This window comes from Babylonia areolata, chromosome 4, assembly GCF_041734735.1.
Source record: "Babylonia areolata isolate BAREFJ2019XMU chromosome 4, ASM4173473v1, whole genome shotgun sequence".
Taxonomy (NCBI): Eukaryota; Metazoa; Mollusca; class Gastropoda; order Neogastropoda; family Buccinidae; genus Babylonia; species Babylonia areolata.
In genome coordinates this window covers 16,758,349-16,769,362 of record NC_134879.1, presented here as the reverse complement: position 1 = coordinate 16,769,362, position 11,014 = coordinate 16,758,349, and positions in this window count along the sequence as shown.

Below are 11,014 nucleotides of genomic sequence, written 5' to 3'. Positions count from 1 at the left end.
CTGCCTGCCGTTGACTAAGTCCAGGCCTCCGTTGGCTGTTGCCGCCTGCCGCTGCCTTCCGTCGCCAGAGTTCTCTGGCCTGGCGCTCAGCTGTCTGGGTGTTCGTCGTCGCTGTTCTTCGTCTTCGTCGTCGCTGTTCTTTGTCGTCGTCACTCACTGTTCGTCTTAGTCGTCACTGTTCGTCTTCGTCGTCACTGTTCCTCGTCGTCGTCACTACTTCATCGTCACTACATCATTAACGTTGTGCTCGTTTCCATATCTTAAAGCACTGGGTTGTTGTTTTTTGTGTGTGTGTGGGGGGGGGGGGGGGGGAGGGGGGAGGGGTTGTGTGTGTTATTATTTATCCATTGTTATTTAAGTGTTGTTGCAGCTGGGGTTGTGGTTATTGTTTGTGGGCAAGCTAGGTGTGTGATTAAACAAATGTATGTGAACCCTGAATTGTTGTAGTCTGTGTTTGTGTTGTCTGGGTGTTAGTGCTGGGCTGGGTGGGGGTTTCTAGTCCGCTCTCTTATAGAACGTGACAGTTGCCGTGGGTTCTTTTACGTGTATAAAGTGCATGCACCACACAATGCCTTGGTTTATCAACTCATCCAAATGACTAGCGTCTAGACCACCACTCACGGTCAAAATGGACGAACATGAAAGTCTGACGGGGTTTGGGTTTCCCAATTCCTTTGAGGAGTCACATTTTTCACATCCGAATGAGTACCATTAGCTTCCAGTTTGTACAAACTGAAAACACCACAAAGAGCAAGCAACATCATCTCCAAGCCTGCAGTCCAGCATTAAAAAAAAGCACACTGAATGGTTCACAGAAAGAATGACTAGCTGCCACTTAGGAAGGCGCATGGCTCCTCTTCAAATAACCGAGGAATAGTTTTCATAACCTAACGATCCTGTGTGTTGAAAACAAATATTAGGCTGCACTAATCGATCTGCCGGATCGAGGCTCATTTCAACACAGGCTTAGAAGAGAAGCGAAATTAGATTTTTTTCTTGTTGTAGTTTGGACAGACTAGACCTGGTTCGAAATAACCGTTGTCCATCAGTAACTGCGTGCAAGTATGTTGTCCATTTGGGGGTTATTTCTTAGAATCTTTTGCTTTTGGAGCCTGACATTTTTCATTGCAGCGCGTGCTCAACAGGTCATTGATCCAGTTCAAGAACTGGACGTTCTGAGCACTTACAGAACGGACAACCATCATCAGTGTCAGAGGCTGTGCTGGTACTGGAAGAGGTGTGGCCGTTATTCTTTTTACAGCAAGAACGACAACCACGGGGACAACTGTGTTCTTCACTTGAGAAAACAGAATGCTGACCACCTGGTGGACGGCTGGACTGATGAAGAGGCCTTCGGTCATAACCTGGTAATGGTTGGGTATAGTTATCAGTGTGTGTGTGTGTGTGTGTGTGTGTGTGTGCGCGCGCGCGTGCGTGCGTGCGTGCGTGTGTGTGTGTGTGTGTGTGTGTAGCTTTTTTCCAGTTGCTGTTTTTGAAAGATGTTGGATCTAAAGTGTTAAATTTTATGCTGTAACCAAAGCATATTCAAATTCTGGAAGAAACAAATCAAGTCTGGAATAATGCATTACAGTTTGTTTTATATGATAAAGTGTCCAGGCGCAATGTTAATAAATTTCATACATGATGTATTGTTGTTCAACTCGGGACTTTAATATTGCAATAATAATAATAATAGTAGTAGTAGTAATGTATCTTTCTGTAGCGCTATAACAGACAAAGCAAGCTCTATATGCGTTTTAGAAATCCGATACTTAAAATGTATCTGGAGAAAGCACATAAGATAAAGTGGAAACTTATAAAAAAGAGTCATATAACACAGAATAACTAATATCATACAGTTTACAAAACAAACGATAGCTGTGGATTTGCATTGTAAATAATAATAATAATAATAATAATAATAATAATAATAATAATAATAATAAAAGGATTGGTTTAGAGTGGTGCTCATAACCAACTAATGATTTTTCTGCTCAAGGTTTGGTTTTCTTTTCTTTCTTTTTTTTTCCAAAACATATTAGCCAACTTTTACGTGAACGTTTTAGAAGTTAATGTATGATCGAGGAACATGTCATTCCGTAATTACCATAATTATGTATCTTCTTATGAATATTCAGTCCCCAGATCACGGGTGTGCATCCAGACCATGCGGAGACCATGAGATGTGTATCCCAATGTTGACCGACATCAGATTCATGTGTGTGAACATGTCCTCTGGTATGTAGGTTCTGCTGTGTGTGTGTGTGTGTGTGTGTGTGTGTGTGTGTGTGTGTGTGCAAGTTCTAAAGTGTTTTTTTTTTTAAATATATTTTCTGTGAACCATTTAGTGTAACAGCGTGTTAGTTAACTTCTGGTGAACCCTGTACAGGTTCTCATGTGGTCCTTAACTTTTTTTGTGAACTGTAGTGTAATATACAAAATGGGAAATGGTGCAAGTTCCAAAGTGGTTTTTCTTAACTCTTTCTGAGAACCATTTAGTGCAACAGCGTGCGAGTTCCGAAGTGGTTTTTCTAAACTCTTTCTGAGAACCATTTAGTGTAACAGCGAGCGAGTTCCCAAGTAGTTTTTAAATCTTTCTGTGAACCATTTAGTGCAACAGCGAGCGAGTTCCCAAGTAGTTCTTAAATCTTTCTGTGAACCATTCAGTGTAACAGCGAGCGAGTTCCCAAACAGTTCTTAACTCTTTCTGTGAACCATTTAGTGTAACAGCGAGCGAGTTCCCAAGTAGTTCTTAAATCTTTCTGTGAACCATTTAGTGTAACAGCGAGCGAGTTCCCAAGTAGTTCTTAACTCTTTCTGTGAACCATTCAGTGCAACAGCGTGCGAGTTTCAAAGTGGTTTTTCTTAAATCTTTCTGTGAACCATTTAGTGTAACAGCGTGCGAGTTCCAAAGTGTTTTTTCTTAACTCTTTCTCTGAACCATTCAGTGTAACAGCGAGCGAGTTCCCAAGTAGTTCTTAAACCTTTCTGTGAACCATTTAGTGTAACAGCAAGCGAGTTCCTAAGTAGTTCTTAAACTTTTCTGTGAACCATTTAGTGTAACAGCGTGCGAGTTCCCAAAACAGTTCTTTAATTTTTCTGTGAACCATTAAATGTAACAGCGAGAGAGTTCCCAAGTAGTTCTTAAATCTTTCTGTGAACCATTTAGTGTAACAGCGAGCGAGTTCCCAAACAGTTCTTAAATCTTTCTGTGAACCATTTGAGTGTAATACTGAGGGTTTTATCTTTTTTGTGAATTATGTACGATGTAGTGAAATACAGTGTTTACACACTGGAACACGCGCGAGCGCACTACACACACACACACACACACACACACACACATATTGCTAATGATAATAGATACACTATAACTACACAAATAATCCAATCAATAAATAAATCAATAGATAAAAGGGCCACTTAGGAACCTGCACGGTTCTCTGTTTCACCTTCGTGGCCCCTCCAGACGCGTGGCTGGGACAGAGCTGCACCACGACCTGCACCTCCCCCCAGTCAGCAGGCAGCACGGGCTGTTTCCATGGACAGTGTCTGTGTGCTGCAGGTCACTTCTACTCCGTGTCACGACGTGCCTGCGTGCCCAGTGAGTTAACACCTTGCCTCTATTTCTCTGTCTCTCTGTCTCTTTATCTCTCTGTCTCTGTCTCTCTCTCTCTGTGTCTCTATCTCTTTCTCTCTGTGTGTCTCTTTCTCTCTCTCTGTCTCTGTGTGTGACTCTCTCTCTCTCTCTCTCTCTATCTCTCTCTCCCCTCACATCGTATGTTGTGCTCTTTACATTATGTCCCACCATTTTGATTAAGAGAATAAGGGTAAATCAGTTTGAAATATGTATATTTCAAACTTTTTTTTTATATATAAAAAACTTATACATGTTTGCTGTTCCTGCTCAATTAAGGCATTTTTATTATTTTGTGCGTGTGTGTGTGTGTGTGTGTGTGTGTGTGTGAGCGCACGTTTTGTATGCGCTACCGCACCTGATGTAATTTTCTCTTTTATGAGATAATAAAATCATTCTGATCTTATCTCAATTTATGTGTAATATAATACATATAATACATGCAGTGTTAACCTTGGTGTATTTCAATATATCTACAATAATGATTAATTACAACATTTTGATGAAGTGAATATATACAATATTTTTTTTATAAGAATGTCTTATAATTATGTTATTGATTCTTTTTAATTAAGTCATGTTTAATGTTTTATGTTGAGTAACTGTCTGCGTTTGTTTTGCCACACCTGATGTAATTTCTCTTAATGAGAGAATAAAAGTTCTTCTGATCTGATCTGATCTGATCTTATCTTATATACCAAAGGCTTCCCATTTCTGGAAGGAGGAAGAAGGGGCGGGGGAGGGGGAGGAAGTGAGGGGATTGGGGGGCTGGGGGGGGTGAGGCTGAGTTGTGAGGGGAAGGATGGATATGAAGGGTGGGTCAAGAGGGGGAGAGGGGGGGGGGGGTTGGGTTTGTGGAAAGGTAGCGCGACTGGAATTGCTTCCCTGCATCAGCTCGCACGCACGCGCGCGCGCACACACACACACACACACACACACACACACACACACACACAATTTTGCTTTGAAATGATTCCAATCAACCTAACATGAATCCGAAGCGGAGTACTCTTTTGCCCGACTGTTAACTCGGAAAACAAAACTGATAGTGGATACCCGAATAGCCCGATGTTCGTTACACAGCTGTGCACGCTAGAATGAATTATGTACCCGTCTCCGCAGACCAATCATGCCATTGATTTTCTGGTCTTCTATCATTGGTCTCTGGCAAACCAAAGGCTTCTTTGTTTTGTTTCCCTATTGATATTCATCCTTGATAAATTGCCTAGCACGTAATTTACTGCCGACCGTCTGTTTTTTTGTTTTTTTTCACTTTGGAAAAAATCCTGTACGAACCATATGCATGCATCAAGTTTCCAATTTTGTAAAGACAGAGTAAGGATTAGCATGAACTGAACGAAACAACGCATGTTTTGACTGGGTAAAACTGCACAGAAAACCACTCAGTTTCCGAAATATCTTCAGATGTGCACATCACACACACGCGCGCGCGCGCGCACACACACACACACACAACCCATTAAGCCAAAAAAGAACTGCCACTCTTCTCTAGCTTGGGCCAGTGTAACTGTCCTCTCTCTCTCTCTATATATATATATATATATATCGAGAATTATTATTTTTTTAAATGTATATAAACATGTGTGTGTGTGTGTGTGCGTGTGTGTGTTCGTTCTTTAGTTTAGCGTCTTGTCACTATTAGTGATATTAGACGATAAAAAATATTTTAAAAAATGGGGTGGGGAGGAGTAGGGAGAGGGGAAAGAGAAGTCAGAATAAAACAGAAAAGGTAAAAGAAAAACTACTAAGAAATGCATGACTAACATGAAATTAGCTTTAATAGGAACAATTCAATAATGATGATAAAAACTAAAACCATTAACATGATTATGAAGTACATTAAAGGAATGTAGAAACAGAGCTATGAACTAATGCCTTTGAAACTTCTACTAAAAGAACCTCTTTAGAAATAACTTCCCCCAAATCATCTGCAGAATAGTTACTCTCTGTGAAATACTTGGGCAAGAAGATACGTAACTGCTGACATTGAAACAAACTATGATGCAAGCCGAACTGCTTACCACAAATGCATATAATATTTTTACTATATTTTGTCTTCAGCGCGTCAAGTTTTATACGGAAGAAAGTAGAGGTTATCAATCTTGTATAGCAAGCTGAAGAATTCTGTATTTTTTCTTCAATAATACGTTCGGGGAATAATGTCCCTTTCTGTTTTGAAGACTGTCTTCCATCGTTTATAAAATCGACCCCATGCTGTTTTTTCTAACATAGTGTATGCTTCTTTCACGGAAAGTCGGACAAATATTTTTGTCGATTTTTCTGAATCTTGTGCTCCTCTTTTAGCTGCTTTATCAGCAGTTTCATTGCCATAAATGCCCACATGAGAAGGCATCCAACAGAAACTGACATCAGTACCTTTAATCCTCAAACAATGTACCAAATGATTTGTCTCAATAACTAAGTCAGGTCTTGTTTCAAGGCTAAACGATTCTAGAGCATAAAGTACTGATTTGGAATCAACAAAGAATGCTATTTTTAAGAAAACTATTTGATGGCTCACCAAGTAGCTCAATGCTTGCATAATAGCAACAAGTTCAGTCGTAAAACTGGAAAGATTCTTTCCAATAAAGTAAGATTTTTCAACTTTAAAAGCGGGAATAGTAAAAGCCGCGCCAGCATTTTTGTCATCAAGAACGGATCCATCTGTAAATATATGGAGAGGATTCTGGTATTTTTCTGCTATATGTATTCTGGCAGTACTCGTCGTGATATTGATGTTTTCTTCCTTTTTTGTTTCAGAATAGTTGATATCAAAATCTGCTTTCAACATTTCCCAAAAAGGAATAGGAGTATAAGATGGTTTTATAGCTAACTCGTTCATGTTAACACCAGATTTTTTTTTAACAGATTTGAAACTGTTTCTTGTGATGAAATAGCTTTAGCTCTTTTTGGAAAATCAATATCAGATCTTACTGTCAGTTCATCAGCAATGAAATTTTCTGTCATGGAAGTGTATCTTACAGCGAATTTTGCTGTTGCTAACTGACGATGCTCATTTAAAGTAAGAATTCCGGCTGTTTTGTATGTTTCCTGGTTGGATGCATGAAAGGGCACTCCGAGGGCAATTTGTGTGTGTGTGTGTGTGTGTGTGTGTGTGTGTGTGTGTGTGTGTGTGGTAGTAGTAGTAATAGTAGTAGTAGTAGTAGTCTTCAGTTTAACGTCTCCCACTTTAAGTGATATTAGACGGGGGAAAAAAGAAAAAAAAAAGTGTGTGTGTGTGGGGGGGGGGGGAGGGGGTTGGGGGGGACGGGCGTGGTGGTGGGAACACAATTGGGCAGAGGGTGAAGAATGGTGTGTGTGTATGTGTGTGTGTGTGGTGGGGAAAGATACAGAGCATTGGGGAAAAAAAAAAAAAAAACCATTAAAAGGCATATGGAAGGAAACGTTAACATCAAACAACTATAACAACTATAACAAATGTACTATTGGACTATGCAGCAAACCTTCTGCAATAGCAGATAACATCTTGTGTGTGTGTGTGTGTGTGTGTGTGTGTGTGTGTGTGCGCGCGCACGCGTTGTATGTAATGTTTCAGCTTGTGACGAACTCGGGAGCTCATATCTGCACTACGAAGGCTTCCATCTGTTTGGTGATGTAACGAATGGCATCGTCATCGACGGCAAGGATCCCGCAAACTGCAAACAACAGTGTTCTTCTGTTCCAACGTGCCACGAGTTTGTTCATCTGAAGCGATTAGAAAAGTGTATGTTCATCGCTCGCAACACTGGCACACACGAAGGGAAGTACTCTCTCACGGAAGACTCCTACAAGAAAACCTGCTTCTAGATCCCTGTCCTACAGTGAGTGTTGTGTTGTGTTACTCTTTATTTTATTAGTATCATTATTATTTTTTTTTTTTTTTCATTTTATTATTTTTTTTTTTTAATTTTTATTTTATTTTTTGTTGTTGGTCACAACAGATTTCTATGTGAGAAAATCGGGCTGCTCTCCCCAGGGACAGCGTGTTGCTACACTGAAAGCGCTACCCTGTATATTTTTTTTTTTTTGCCATGCCTCAATTTCATTTGTTTTCCTATCGAAGTGGGTTTTTCTACATAATTTTGCCAGGGACAACCCTTTTGTTGCCTTTTGTTTACGTACGCTAAGTGCAAGCTGCACACGGAACCTCGGTTTATCGTCTCATCCGAATGACTAGCGTCCAGACCACCACTCAAGGTCTAGTGGAGGGGGAGAAAATACTGGCGACTACGGGATTCGAACCTGTGCGTTCAGATTCTCTCACTTCCTAGGCGCTGTATCTCCAGGCCATCACTCTATAGTAGAACTGACGACACATCTTTTGAATCAAACAGTTCCAAAAAATAATCTGTAGATTACAGGACAAAGACAGACATGCGATAGCAGCATATGAATGGTTGGAAGAGAGTGTTTGCATAATCAAAGCCACCGAAAAATTCAACAGTAATCACAAGCATACGGCAGGAAGAAAATGTTTGTATTAGACAACAACAACAACAACAAAAATAAATAAATAAATACGAATCTATTTTGAGGCCTGGCGTATATATAATATAGTAAAGGCATATAATCTAGTAGAGGCAACCACTGATGGTTCACACCCACCAGGTAAAATGCGTGTATCATAGACACCCGCATTTAATCAAGTCTAAAACTTTATTATTTTCATCTTTTCTTTTTTTTCTTTTCAAGAAAACTACGTTGGATGGTCACGCATCAAGTTCTCATGGCCTTGTTCAGTTAATAATTATATAATTTTCCCCTTCACAGCCATAAACGTATTACGTACGTGCATAGTGACGTCACTGATGACGTCATCAGAAAAAGGGTAAGTAGCTCTGGAAGGCTGAACATTCACACAGTTTATCTCCAGACCATTTTCTCAGTTTTAGGCTTATTGTTTTGGATAATGTTTCATGACCTGAAACACCACTTTCTACTGTTTCCCCCCTGGCACTGAAGGGGTTTTAAAAACAATTCTATTGGGAAATGTAGAGGGAGGGAGACAGAAAAGATTTGGGAGGGGTGAGAGGGGAGGGGGTACGGGGAGGAGGGGATGGGGTGGGGGAGATCAGGGGTGGGGGGTAGACAAAGGATGGACTGATAACGATGCAAAATGGAAGAGGAAATGATTCTGAGAGACCCAGGTTTTGACATGCAAACGACATGCAAAAGCTGGGAGAATCCGGTGAACAGTTCCTCAGTGCTGTGACCCAAAACTCTCCATAAAGTGTCGAGGAGGAGGAGAAGGAGGAGGAAGAAGATGAGGAACAGGAGGAGGAGGAGGAAGAGGAGAAGGAGGAGGAAGAGGAGGAGGGGGAAGAGGAGGAAGAAGAGGAGAAAGAGAAGGAAAAGGGAAGGAGGAGGACAATATTGGCTTAGTTACTTTTGATATCCGTATTTCCACCATATTTGTTATATCTACACTGCACAGATATGTTATACACTTTGTGTCATTTCAGATGACGAACTTGGAAAAAAAAAACTTCTTTTTTTAACATGTTAATTTGGATGTACAGTATTGATTTAAATAGCAAAATTTTCAAATGAAAATTGTAGTTTGTTCTCTTAGATGTTTCATGTTAATGCTGTACATTGCACTGAATATGTCTCCAAAATCAGTTTTTAATTTTTGTAATATCTTCAAAGGGGGCAAAAATGGAAAAAAGACATTTGTGTTTTCCCAACTTTTATGTGACATTGTTGTGTATTTGGAAATGTTTGTTCTGGGCATGAAAAGATTATTTTGCAGTAATCCTCCATACTCCAATAGGAGTGAAAGGATAATTAAAACTTGAAACTTGAATATTTAAGAAAAGACCTACATACTATGTCTATTTTTGTGCTGGGCCACTTTCTTCCTAACACCAAGCACTTGTATGTAGGTGTATGCACTATGTTTCTGCCACTTGCTATGCAGAATACCACTGGAACAACTGTTGATGACTAAAGATAACTTTGTTGTGTTGCTGTATCCCAGTATCTTAAGCTCTTACACTGGCATCAAAGCACTGTGTTTTTTTGTTGTTGTTGTTGTTTTCTTTGAAGATGTCATTCTAACATTTAACATTGATTTATCAAAATGTCATCTTCTGTCGCTAAGTGTATAATATCAACAGTTATGATATGAAATGATGCTAAATGTTGTTCTCTCTCTCTCTCTCTCTCTGTGTCTCTCAGTAAAGAACATTTAAATCCAACATGCTTTCATGCCCATAGTACTGTTCACTTTACGATCAAATTTACCGCACAATCACAGCTTCATTCTTTTTTTTTTCTCTCTCTTTTATCTCAACAACGTTAAATGCAATTTTACTTCATTGCTTTCCTTCACTTCAATGTGGACAGTTTGGCTGCAAATTATGAAGCCATTGGTCTTCTGTTCTGCCCACCATTTCGACAATAAATATCTGTGCCTGAGAGAGAGAGAGAGAGAGAGAGAGAGAGAGAGAGAGAGAGAGAGAGAGGTCAAATCAAATTGCTTTTATTAAAATATGAATAAAAAATAACCCCAAAATGTGGAGATGATCATAACGGTAAAAGCAGCTGTGTCATGATCCTGAATATATAGCAGAATTTAATGTTGCACAACTTAATCATATAAAATAAAATATCATTTTTTCTTTAGGCTGAAATGAACAGACCTCACCCCAAAAAAATGAGGACCGCATCATGAAAGCTGTTATGTTTAAAAAAAAAAAACTGTTAGAAAATCAAGAACTGAATTAAATCAAGCAAGTGTGGTCTGTCACTGGCCTCTCACTGAATACAAGAACGGCTGGTTCAAGTACACATGTACCATGAACCTGCTAGAAAAATGCGTTTGAAAAATCAGTATTTCAGCAAAAAATCTGATTCATTCAATGGTTTATAGATAAAAGCTTGTCACATTGGTACTGGATTACATGTACATGTAGTTGCTTTGCTTGATGCATTTCAAGTCTGGTATTACTCCTTTGTCAGTGTTGTTGTTTTTTTTTCTGAGGTAGTTCTGCATTTACTGTTGTCGTTCATCTTTAATGCTTGTTTCATTAAACTCCACATTGGATGCAATGCTTTGTTTGGCTCTGGAAAATGGCCCCAACCGGTGACTTCCTCTTTCTTCTTTTTTTTATTTTTTATTTTTAACCCATTCCATGCCAAGCAAACAAAGTAAGCTCATTAGTCTACACCAAGTAATTTTCAAGCATGTGTCTTTCACCACCTACGGCTTGAGAGAGAGAGAGACAGAGACAGACAGACAGAGAGAGACAGAGAGAGAGAGAACCAAAAACCCGTTGTTACAAAGATTCACTATGTTCAATCACACACAAGTTAAAAAAGTGCCCGAAAGATTTTTTTTTTATTTTTTTTTTT